This window comes from Pleurodeles waltl, chromosome 9, assembly GCF_031143425.1.
Source record: "Pleurodeles waltl isolate 20211129_DDA chromosome 9, aPleWal1.hap1.20221129, whole genome shotgun sequence".
NCBI classification, from domain to species: domain Eukaryota; kingdom Metazoa; phylum Chordata; class Amphibia; order Caudata; family Salamandridae; genus Pleurodeles; species Pleurodeles waltl.
In genome coordinates this window covers 245,047,070-245,060,054 of record NC_090448.1, presented here as the reverse complement: position 1 = coordinate 245,060,054, position 12,985 = coordinate 245,047,070, and the positions used below count along the sequence as shown (strand labels likewise).

The following is a 12,985-nucleotide window of genomic DNA, read 5'->3' as shown; positions in this document are numbered from 1 at the left end:
GAAAGTGCACTTATAATTTGTAATAATGTAACTCCGATGTTATCCTCTGGGACAGACAGGCCTTTCAGTACTGAAAAATTATTTAAGGAATTTTCACTTCCAGGACATGTAAAGCTTAAAAGTACATGTCCTATTTTTTAAATGCATTGCACCCTGTCCTCTGGGCTGTGCTTGGCCTTCATTAGGGGTAACCTATATGTTTCGAAAAGGAAACTTTGGGCCTGTCAAAAAGTTTATTTTGTCATGCAGGTCCTACAAGGATAGTAGAACTGTGTATATAACAACAAGAACTTCAGAATATAGAGACTGTGTCTACCTAGATAATCAGTTGTTGCTGGTATGTTTCCGTACCACATCAAAACCCTTAAACTGACCAGAGTAATAGATGCTGTCAACCACCTTGAACATTACACTGATTCTCAAAGAATCAGTGCATACAGACTTCCCCTTTCGTGTGGTCACTCTTGCATGCCTAAGGTAAACACAAAAAAAATTATGAAAATGCATTTTCAAAAGATTTATTGAAATTATTGTATTCCTGCATAGAAAGAATGAGCTGCAATCATTAGAAAAAGGAGACATAATACTGTAACCACATTGCTAGAGTGGTAAACAATATAAACAATTCAACCATGATAATCATTACAAACATTAGCTCACCCCTATCTGTATCTAATACTATACTAAAGAGAGTATTGTTGGGATAGTTTAACCCCCATACCTTGGTCTTAGGTGTCAGGATGCCAGTTTAGTTGCACAGGTTATAGTCCTTAGCAGGATGAAGGTCACAGTCAGCAGCGCTGCATCTCAGTCACAGCTCACAGCTGTTCCATGATCATCTGACGTGAAGTGCTCCTCGCAAAGAGTGTAGCACAGACACTGTTTATATATTAAAACTCTCTCCCATTCACACTGCGACAGAGGTGGAGAACAGCCACTTTGGTTTGTCTAGAAAAACAGGCTGTGTCCTAACAAGAACAGAAAAGGAAAACAAAGGCATCGCATACTGTATGTCCCAGAACTTAATGTGCAGACAACAACATGACAATGCCTACCGGGAATAAATGTGTGAGCAGCACATTCTCATGTTAGCAGAAAACAATGTGAAAAGTCATCACTAGAAAAATATGTTAAGCTGAAAGGTGAATCTAAAATGGAGAACTAACATGGGCCATGCAACACTTTTGCCAGGTTGAGATGGCACTTTAAAACTGCACACACAGACTCTGCAATGACAGGGCTGAGACATGTTTAAAGGCCCCTCCTTAAGTGTGTAGCACAATCGGTGCTGCAGACCCACTAGTAGCATTTAATTTACAGGCTACGGGCCAAGGTAGTGCCACTTAACTAGAAAGTTATGAGTAAATTAAATATGCAGCTGGAGATAAGCCAGTATTACCATGCTTAAAGGAGAGAGAGCAAAAGCACTTTAGCAGTGGGTAGCAGTGGTAAAGTGCACAGAGGCCAAATACCAGGAAAAACAGGGCCAGATAAAGTGGAGGGGGAAGGCAAGAAGTTGGCAGATCTAACAGCCAGGTTTACTTTGTGCAATAAAAAAAGTGAGTAGATTTTCTTTTAGTATTGTGGAAGGTCTTATCTCACTGAAGACATTAAGCAGCGTGTTTGGCATTTAAATTGATCAGGGCTCCAAAACTAAATAAAATAAAACGAATAGTCATACACAAAGAGCTTATGATGCAATGGTAATAGATAGCACATATTTAAACAAAAATATTAAAACAACCCAAGGGCAACCGAGTTACTACAGAAAGCCATATTTACATAGGATCAGCAATATTGTCATCTGGGAAATGTGCAGTTAATTATCCACTGCTACTTACTGTAAATACAAGCAAATCTTCATTATTGTAATTACTTGCAGGTATGCTAGAGCTCTTGTTGAGAACATCTCAGAGAGATCACGCTGTGCCAAAACGATCTCACATCACCAAATATTTGCAGAAGGTTAAGATTCCAAACTAAATGTGTCCCTCTCTGTTTTAAGTCCGCAATTACCGTGTTTTGACTGATGGTTTTATTCTTGTTCAAACTGAATATTGAACAAAACAATTGAAACAGTTCCTGACTACTGTACACCTACATCATGGGGATTTAATTGCTGCTTCTTTCTGTACAGTACATTAAATTGCCATTCAGCGCTTATAAACATAAGTTATTGTGAAGAAATAGAATTTCAATTTTGTTGAAACTGGTCTGCAAGCACATCATCTTCAAAACTCTGACACTGACCCATCAAGCCCTCCACAACAATGGCCCCATCAAGCCCTCCACAACAATGGTCCCGCCTGCTTGAATGAGAGGATCGAGGAATACAGACCAGGGAGGTCGCTGCGCTCCAGTAACGCTAGCTTACTAACAGGCACACCCGCTTTAAAAAAATGACTGGAAGGAGGATACTTTTTGACGGTCTGGAAAGCACGCACGTGGAATCAAATGCCTGTTCATCTGAGATCTATCACTGAGGACACTAGGTTCAAAAAAGAACTGAAACCTATCTATTCAAACTATGCCACTCTTCCCATCTCATCTCGGAGTGTATTATGCAATGGTAATAAATAACATAAATTGCATATTACCCAATGTGCATGTGCCTATATAGTTTATGCAATGGTGTTTTTTCCTGTGTTCCTTTGTGCCTCTCGAGAGTCAAGGTCCCTCCCCACACTCAACAATGTTAATAAAAACATAAGACTCTCTGATAAGTTCTGGGCATATATAGTATATTAAGTATATTTACTATATATTCTATCACTACTTCAACATGAAAAGTTGCGTTTACTCCAATACTCTTGAGGCAGTGTGGGTATGCCTGCAATACACAATTCAAAAACCCCAGTACCAGAGTAAACACTCACATGATCTTTTTTGCTGGTGCATTTATTCCAAATTCTGTGTGTCAGCAGACCCAAAGTTTTCCTGATCACATATTAAGCCTTGCTCACGGTGGGCACCATTGTAAGTCAAAGTTCAGTAAATACAAGAGAAAAGTTAAACAATCATGAAGACAGACGAAAGCTTTAAAGCATTTCTTCTACATCAGGCACCACGTTATAAATTTTCACTTTTGAATTGAGCCAAAATATACCACATATCATGTGCATGTCCAATGCACTGTAGGTTGCATCTTAATTGTATTCTGCAATTTTAATACCAAATTCGATATTGCCTAGTGGTTTCTTCTTAACCTGTTAAACTTCTAAGGTGTTCATGGTATATTCGTTTTATTGGAGCACTTTTGAAGTCACTATGGCCAAAATGTACCTTACTATTCATTTGAAAAAATGGGGTATTTCGATTCTTAATTCCATCTCTTAATTGTTAGTTGCGTCCTCAGTACATGGAGTATTATTTACGCACAAACACAAACAGAAGGTGCTTGTTGGACCTGGCTTTTTGACAGGGACATCCCCAAACTTTTTGCCTCCTTCCTCCTATTTTTTCTGACCTGTTGTTGTTGGCTTTTGACCTCTGAGCACTTTACCACTGCTAACCAGTGCTAAAGTGCATATGCTCTCTGTGTAAATTGTACTATTGATTGGTTTATCCATGATTGACTATTTAATTTACCTGTAAGTCCCTATTAGAGTGCACTACATGTGCCTAGGGCATGTAGATTAAATGCTACTAGTGGGCCTGCAGCACTGGTTGTGCCACCCACCTCAGTAGCCCCTTAACCTTGTCTCAGGCCTGCCATTGCAAGGCCTGTGTGTGCAGTTTCACTGCCACTTCGACTTGGCATTTAAAAGTACTTGCCAAGCCTAGAACTCCCCTTTTTCTACATATAAGTCATCCCTAATGTGTGCCCTAGGTAACCCCTAGAGCAGGGTGCTGTGTAGGTAAAAGGCAGGACATGTACCTGGGTAGTTATATGTCCTGGTAGTGTAAAACTCCTAAATTCGTTTTTACACTACTGTGAGGCCTGCTCCCTTCATAGGCTAACATTGGGGCTGCCCTCATACACTGTTGAAGTGGCAGCTGCTGATCTGAAAGGAGCAGGAAGGTCATATTTAGTATGGCCAGAATGGTAATCTAAAATCCTGCTGACTGGTGAAGTCGGATTTAATATTACTATTCTAGAAATGCCACTTTTAGAAAGTGAGCATTTCTTTGCACTAAAAACTTGTTGTGCCCTTCAATCCACGTCTGGCTAGGTTTAGTTGACAGCTCCTTGTGCATTCACTCAGACACACCCCAAACACAGGGTACTCAGCCTCACTTGCATACATCTGCATTTTGAATGGGTCTTCCTGGGCTGGGAGGGTGGAGGGCCTGCCCTCACACAAAGGACTGCCACACCCCCTACTGGGACTCTGGCAGACAGGATTGAGCTGAAAGGGAACTTGGTGCATTTCTTAGAGACTCTTTGAAATCACCCCCACTTCAAAGGCACAACTTAGTATAAAACAGGGCCTCTGCCCTACCTCATCAGACACTTGCTGGAGAAGAAACCTGAACCAGAAACTACATCCTGCCAAGAAGAACTGCCTGGCTGCTCAAAGGACTCACCTGTCTGCTTTCTCCAAAGGACTGCTGTCTTGCTGTTGCCCTGCTGCCTTGCTGAACTCTTGTCTGGCTGTGAAAGTGCTCTCCAAGGGCTTGGATAGAGCTTGCCTCCTGTTCCTTGAAGTCTCAGGACCAAAAAGACTTCTTCCTTTCACGTGGACGCTCCGTGCGCCGAAAATTTCGACGCACAGCTTGTTTCGCAGCGAGAAAAACGCCGCACACCGACGCTGATCAACGCGACGCCCTCGGGACGATCGAGACTTCGACGCACAACCTCGCAAGGACAAAGCCGCCCGACTTCCAAGGAGAAATCGACGCGACGCCTACCGTCAGTGCGAAACTTTGACGCACGGCCTCGCAAGGACAACGCCGCCCGACTTCCAAGGAGAAATCGACGCGACGCCTGCCGTGAGACCAAAATTTCGACGCACGGCCTCGCAAGGACAACGCCGCCCGACTTCCAAGGAGAAATCGACGCGACGCCTACCGTGAGATCGAAACTTCGACGCGCAGCCCCGCAGAACGACGCGCAGCCGGAAAATAAGCAGGAGAATCCACGCACAGACCCGGGACATCTGGTAATCCCCGCGATCCACAAAAAGAGACTGTCTGCGCGCCGGAAAACGACGCCCGACTTCCCCGCGTGGAACAGAACGACGCAAGTCTGTGTGTGCTGAGAAGAAATCGACGCACACACCCCTTTTTCTACGCATCTCTTCTCCTGTGGCCCTCTGAGGAGATTTCCCACCAGAAACCAGGTACTCTGTGCTTGAAAGACACTTTATTGCTTTTTAAAGACTCAAAGACACTTAATATCACTTTTCAGTGATATCTTCACAAATTCGTATTGCAACTTTGATCGTTTTGACCTACAATTACCCAGATAAATATTATATATTTTTCTAAATACTGTGTGGTGTATTTTTGTGGTGTTATGCTATGGTGTTGTATGATTTATTGCACAAATGCTTTACACATTGCCTTCTAAGTTAAGCCTGACTGCTCGTGCCAAGCTACCGGAGGGTGAGCACAGGCTGATTTGGGATTGTGTGTGACTTACCCTGACTAGAGTGAGGGTTCTTGCTTGGACAGAGGGCAACCTAACTGCCAACCAAAAACCCCATTTCTAACATTGGTGATCAGCGGTGAGGATAGGACTTGTGTTTGTGCAGTGACATACAGTAGCTAAGTATTTCACTACCTACCCACAGTGGAAGGTCAACTTGATTTTTCATCTTTTTTTGGCTCTTGGTTCTCTGATGTCCTCCTGGATATACTATTGATATTTTGGACTTTGGATTTTGGTTTTTGCTGATAAGATCTTATCAAAATGGGATTGCTTACCTACTCATTCTTTGTTCGTACTGACCACCTCACTAAGGCTGACCTAAGGAAGCTTTGCAGACAATGGGGCCTTCCTGTAGCAAGGAGATCTACTAAAGCGGAGATGCTCCATCACTACATAGTCTGGGGGGAGGAAAGATGGGCAGAGAGAGAGGCAGCAAGAAACCAAATGACTAAGTACCCCTCAGATGAGGAGGAAGACTACTCAGATGAGGAGGAAGGCTACTCAGAGTTGGACAGTGACCCAGAAATAGATTAATGGCTCCGAAGTCAAAGGCGACAGGAGCAACAATTAGAGGAGTATCTTGCAGAGGTTGAGGCAAAAAGACTTTTAGCCCTGGAAGAAGAAAAGATTGCAGCTCAAGAGCTGAGCTGTAAAGAGCTGAAACTGGAGGCCGGAAGGGCTGAGTCCAGTTCAGATGGTGGCAGCAAAAATCTTGCATCTAGTACTGCTGAAGAAGGGCACAAGCCCAGAGATGTGGTGCCCAACTTGAAGAAGGGAGTTGACACACCCCAGGCAGTTCAAGGGTATGAGGTAGTTCCCGTTATGCACAGGGTCCCTGAGAAGGATTGGGGAACTGGCACAGGGAGTCATATTCCTACTGGGGGGAGGGACACTTTACTGACTCTAGCAGAGAGTGACAGAGAAAAGGGTTCCCCCCTGGTGGACGTCCTGGATATAGAGTGTAGAGACATCCCAGAAGAGTTTGGGTTGAGTGTCAGGGACAGACAGAAACTGTCTCACCAGTCTCAAGAGGGTGATGTAGAGTGCTTTTCCAAGGCTGAGTTACTAGGTGGTTGGGTGAAGGGTACTGTGGTTAATACATGTGAAGGGCAGAGTGATGTAATTGCTGGAGAGCATATGTCTGGTCCTTATTTTCCAGAGCTACGCCAACACCAGGTGGAGTGTGAGTTCTCTGACCCCAGGGAACTTACAGTGGAGGCAGACTTTTGGGTGAGTACCAGAGAGTCTGAAGAGGCATTTGGGGGTGCTCCTGAAGGGAGTGGTCTAGGTGGTTTCCGACCAAGCGAGGTGGGAGAGGATTGTAGTGTCCCAGGTAGGTCTCAGAGCCTAACCTGTACCGTAGGGCCACCTTTTGAGGGAAGCCCCGCAGTGTCAGAAGAACTTGGGGGGATGACTGTAGACAGCATCCCAACAGTTCTGGTGTCTGGCAGTACCACTCCTAGTGAGGGGGTGCAGAAGTCCAGACATAGGGTTGAGAGGGGGTGGCAGACCCCAGTGGAGGATCTTGAAAGTCAGGGGTCAGCTCTGAGAGCAGAGCCCCCCAGGAATGACCCAGGTGAGACCGTTTCTGGTTTGGGGGAAACCCAGACTCTGCCGGATGGGCAGAGGTCGGGAGACCTGCGCCAACCAGACTCTTGTGTGGCCCTTGGGGACGGCGTGTCCCTTGTGGGGGGTGAGAGTGCCCCCCAGGAAGTCCTGGCATGCCAGGCAAAGATTCAACCTCAGGGTGGTGACTCTGGGTTGGATAACCGGGTTCAGAGGTTAAACTTTGACCTGGTGGGGGGTAGATGTGCCCCCCAGAAAGTCCTGGAATGCCAGGCAATGGCTCAACCTCAGGGTGGTGACTCTGGGTTGGCTTACCAGGTGAAGAGGTCAAACTCTGACCTGGTGGGGGGTAGGTGTGCCCCCCAGAAAGTCCTGGCGTGCCAGGCAGTTGTCCAACCTCAGGGTGTCGACTCTGGGTTGGATGGCCAGGTTCAGAGGTTAAACTCTGACCTGGTGGGAGGTAGGTGTGCCTCCCAGAAAGTCCTGGGGTGCCAGGCAATTGCCCAACCTCAGGGTGGTGACTCTGGGTTGGCTAACCCGGTTCAGAGGTCAAACTCTGACCTGGTGGGGGGTAGGTGTGCCCCCCAGAAAGTCCTGGTATACCAGGCAATGGTTCAACCTCAGGGTGGTGACCCTGGGTTGGAGAACCAGGCTCAGAGGTTAAACTCTGACCTGGTGGGAGGTAGGTGTGCCTCCCTGAAAGTCCTGGCCTGCCAGGCAATGGTTCAACCTCAGGGTGGTGACTCTGGGTTGGATATCCAGGTTCAGAGGTTAACCTCTGACCTGGTGGGGGGTAGGTGTGCCCCCCAGAAAGCCCTGGTGTACCAGGCAGTGGTCCAACCTCAGGGTGTTGACTCTGGGTTGGATGACCAGGTTCAGAGGTTAAACTCTGACCTGGTGGGGGGTAGGTGTGCCCCCCAGAAAGTCCTGGCGTGCCAGGCAATTGCCCAACCTCAGGGTGGTGACCCTGGGTTGGGGTACCAGGCTCAGAGGTTAAACTCTGACCTGGTGGGAGGTAGGTGTGCCTCCCAGAAAGTCCTGGTGCGCCAGGCAATTGTTCAACTTCAGGGTGGTAACTCTGAGTTGAATGGCCCAGTTCAGAGGTTAAACTCTGACCTGGTGGAGGGTCAGTGTGCCCTCCAGAAAGGCCTGGCGTGCCAGGCAATTGTTCAACCTCAGAGTGCTGACTCTGGGTTGGATACCCAGGTTCAGAGGTTAAACTCTGACCTGGTGGGAGGCAGGTGTGCCTCCCAAGAAGCCCTGCTGTGCCAGGCAATTGTCCAACCTCAGGGTGTTGACTCTGGGTTGGATGACCAGGTTCAGAGGTTAAACTCTGACCTGGTGGGGGGTAGGTGTGCCCCCCAGAAAGTCCTGGCGTGCCAGGCAATTGCCCAACCTCAGGGTGGTGACCCTGGGTTGGGGAACCAGGCTCAGAGGTTAAACTCTGACCTGGTGGGAGGTAGGTGTGCCTCCCAGAAAGTCCTGGTGCGCCAGGCAATTGTTCAACTTCAGGGTGGTGACTCTGAGTTGAGTGGTCAGGTGCAGAGGTTAAACTCTGACCTGGTGGAGGGTCAGTGTGCCCTCCAGGAAGTCCTGGTGTGCCAGGCAATTGTTCAACTTCAGGGTGGTGACTCTGAGTTGAATGGTCAGGTGCAGAGGTTAAACTCTGACCTGGTGGAGGGTCAGTGTGCCCTCCAGGAAGTCCTGGCGTGCCAGGCAATTGTTCAACTTCAGGGTGGTGACTCTGAGTTGAATGGGCAGGTGCAGAGGTTAAACTCTGACCTGGTGGGGGGTAGGTGTGCCTCCCAGGAAGTCCTGGTTTGCCAGGCGGTGATCCAGTCTGAGGGTACAGACCCTGGGCTGGAAGACCAGGTTCAGGGTGTCCCCCCGGACCTGGAGGGAGGGGCTACTGATAACAGTGCCCCTACCATGTTGTCTTCTGAGGAGGCCACTCCTAGTTGGAGGGTGCTGGACCCCAGAAGGGAGGGCAGGGGGAGGGAAGCCTCACCCCGGGCCCTAGTCCAACCTGAAGGTACAGACCCCAGGTTGGAGGGCCAGTGGCAGGTTAACAGCCCTGCACTGGTGGAGGAATGGTACAGGGCGACTTCTGTAAGCCCCCTGGCCATGTTGGACTCTGGGGGTACCGCTCCAGGAGGGAGGGTACAAAGCCCCAGAGGGGAGGACCAGGTTCAGGCTGTCATCCCTGACCTGGTGGAAGGGAGAGTGGTTAAAGGGTGCCCAGCACCTGGGGCTACCGCCCCCCACTCTCCACAGCCACAGTGGTTGGAGAGCTTTGAGAGGCCTGGGGCCTGGCTCTCATCCCTGGCAGCTGTCAGTAATCACTGTGGCTTGCTGTCCGGGTGGACAGAGTTATCCCTGGGGAGGGGACAAGTGTCCCACCCCGGGGATAGAATGGGCAACACCACTGTGTTGGTCCTGGTGGTACTATCCTGCTCCTGGGATACATCTGTGAGCAATGTAAGGTTAGGTGCTGCACAGATGGGATCCGCAGGAAAGGAGAAAGGTTCCCCATGGATGGGCTTAGTGGGCCCTGAGAGTATGGACAGAGGGATCCAATTGGAGTCAGGAAGGCGAAGAACTGGAGCATGCCCCTGCTGTTGTGGGCCTGGGTCCTTGTTCTGTCGCCTCAAACAGGGAAGTACATCAGGATAGTGATTGTTCTCCCCTGGCTTTAGGCTGGTGGGGGGTCATGTTGGACCTGGCTTTTTGACAGGGACATCCCCAAACTTTTTGCCTCCTTCCTCCTATTTTTTCTGACCTGTTGTTGTTGGCTTTTGACCTCTGAGCACTTTACCACTGCTAACCAGTGCTAAAGTGCATATGCTCTCTGTGTAAATTGTACTATTGATTGGTTTATCCATGATTGACTATTTAATTTACCTGTAAGTCCCTATTAGAGTGCACTACATGTGCCTAGGGCATGTAGATTAAATGCTACTAGTGGGCCTGCAGCACTGGTTGTGCCACCCACCTCAGTAGCCCCTTAACCTTGTCTCAGGCCTGCCATTGCAAGGCCTGTGTGTGCAGTTTCACTGCCACTTCGACTTGGCATTTAAAAGTACTTGCCAAGCCTAGAACTCCCCTTTTTCTACATATAAGTCATCCCTAATGTGTGCCCTAGGTAACCCCTAGAGCAGGGTGCTGTGTAGGTAAAAGGCAGGACATGTACCTGGGTAGTTATATGTCCTGGTAGTGTAAAACTCCTAAATTCGTTTTTACACTACTGTGAGGCCTGCTCCCTTCATAGGCTAACATTGGGGCTGCCCTCATACACTGTTGAAGTGGCAGCTGCTGATCTGAAAGGAGCAGGAAGGTCATATTTAGTATGGCCAGAATGGTAATCTAAAATCCTGCTGACTGGTGAAGTCGGATTTAATATTACTATTCTAGAAATGCCACTTTTAGAAAGTGAGCATTTCTTTGCACTAAAAACTTGTTGTGCCCTTCAATCCACGTCTGGCTAGGTTTAGTTGACAGCTCCTTGTGCATTCACTCAGACACACCCCAAACACAGGGTACTCAGCCTCACTTGCATACATCTGCATTTTGAATGGGTCTTCCTGGGCTGGGAGGGTGGAGGGCCTGCCCTCACACAAAGGACTGCCACACCCCCTACTGGGACTCTGGCAGACAGGATTGAGCTGAAAGGGAACTTGGTGCATTTCTTAGAGACTCTTTGAAATCACCCCCACTTCAAAGGCACAACTTAGTATAAAACAGGGCCTCTGCCCTACCTCATCAGACACTTGCTGGAGAAGAAACCTGAACCAGAAACTACATCCTGCCAAGAAGAACTGCCTGGCTGCTCAAAGGACTCACCTGTCTGCTTTCTCCAAAGGACTGCTGTCTTGCTGTTGCCCTGCTGCCTTGCTGAACTCTTGTCTGGCTGTGAAAGTGCTCTCCAAGGGCTTGGATAGAGCTTGCCTCCTGTTCCTTGAAGTCTCAGGACCAAAAAGACTTCTTCCTTTCACGTGGACGCTCCGTGCGCCGAAAATTTCGACGCACAGCTTGTTTCGCAGCGAGAAAAACGCCGCACACCGACGCTGATCAACGCGACGCCCTCGGGACGATCGAGACTTCGACGCACAACCTCGCAAGGACAAAGCCGCCCGACTTCCAAGGAGAAATCGACGCGACGCCTACCGTGAGTGCGAAACTTTGACGCACGGCCTCGCAAGGACAACGCCGCCCGACTTCCAAGGAGAAATCGACGCGACGCCTGCCGTGAGACCAAAATTTCGACGCACGGCCTCGCAAGGACAACGCCGCCCGACTTCCAAGGAGAAATCGACGCGACGCCTACCGTGAGATCGAAACTTCGACGCGCAGCCCCGCAGAACGACGCGCAGCCGGAAAATAAGCAGGAGAATCCACGCACAGACCCGGGACATCTGGTAATCCCCGCGATCCACAAAAAGAGACTGTCTGCGCGCCGGAAAACGACGCCCGACTTCCCCGCGTGGAACAGAACGACGCAAGTCTGTGTGTGCTGAGAAGAAATCGACGCACACACCCCTTTTTCTACGCATCTCTTCTCCTGTGGCCCTCTGAGGAGATTTCCCACCAGAAACCAGGTACTCTGTGCTTGAAAGACACTTTATTGCTTTTTAAAGACTCAAAGACACTTAATATCACTTTTCAGTGATATCTTCACAAATTCGTATTGCAACTTTGATCGTTTTGACCTACAATTACCCAGATAAATATTATATATTTTTCTAAATACTGTGTGGTGTATTTTTGTGGTGTTATGCTATGGTGTTGTATGATTTATTGCACAAATGCTTTACACATTGCCTTCTAAGTTAAGCCTGACTGCTCGTGCCAAGCTACCGGAGGGTGAGCACAGGCTGATTTGGGATTGTGTGTGACTTACCCTGACTAGAGTGAGGGTTCTTGCTTGGACAGAGGGCAACCTAACTGCCAACCAAAAACCCCATTTCTAACAGTGCTCCTATACGTGTTTCCACACTCCTAGTGATGGTGCACCAGAAGTGATTTTTTTGCACTTAAATGTGATTTTACGACTACATGTGACTTCACTTCTAAAAGTGTTACCACAAAAACTCTAACTTTGCCCCAATGATGGTTTAAAACCTACAAGTGAAGTGGGGGCAGAGTCTGGCCACTGACAAACATGGCCACCTACCAGTGACACTCCATGACCCAGGCAGGCCCGGGGAGACTCAACATTGCCGGCAGAACTGAGACAGGGTCAAGGACTGCAATTCGGCCACGTACGTCCCACCCCCCAAGCCCTGTTGGAGTCCATGGCCTGGTGTCTGAGAGGGAGTGACTCCTCAACTGCATGGTCATCGCCAAGGCCTGATGATCTGGCCTGGCGTGGCCAAAACGCAACCGCATTTGAGGCGAACTGTGAGGCCACAGAGAGAGAACCAGCCTGCCCTCCCCCATCCCACAATTTCTGTAGCCCCCACCGCGATGAGCACCCGGGCCTCAACAGCAGCTCTGCCATACCTGTTCCAGCCCACATACGGACCACTGCACAGCACAGCCCCCCTCGGCCCATCACACTTTGTCTGGGGGGGGCCACATCACCGCCTTGGGGAGGGAGGGTGAGTGGACTCATTCTCTCTCAGTCTAACTCCCTATCCCTCCCACCCAGATGTCAGAATGAGGTCTGGACATTCTGCCCTGTGTGGCTCTCTGCTCATTGGTGGGGCCTGTGACTCCTGGACTGGCCCTCTGGACCTTGCAGCTCCCCCAGAAGGCTGAGACAATGCATACGGCGGCCTGCCTGGGGGCCTCTCCCCCCCACCCTGGACCTCCTCCACTTCCCCCTGA

General features: G+C 48.9%; 2 protein-coding genes across 2 annotated transcripts in view; one reads left to right on the top strand and one right to left on the bottom strand.

Annotated features, from left to right (window-relative positions):
• The window catches only part of SYN2 (synapsin II), a 1,016,740-nt gene that overhangs the window by 657,499 nt on the left and 346,256 nt on the right, over positions 1–12,985 (top strand). The gene's annotated exons all lie outside the window — the stretch shown is intronic.
• Positions 1–12,985, bottom strand: part of TIMP4 (TIMP metallopeptidase inhibitor 4) — a 137,724-nt gene that overhangs the window by 80,347 nt on the left and 44,392 nt on the right. The window lies entirely within an intron of this gene.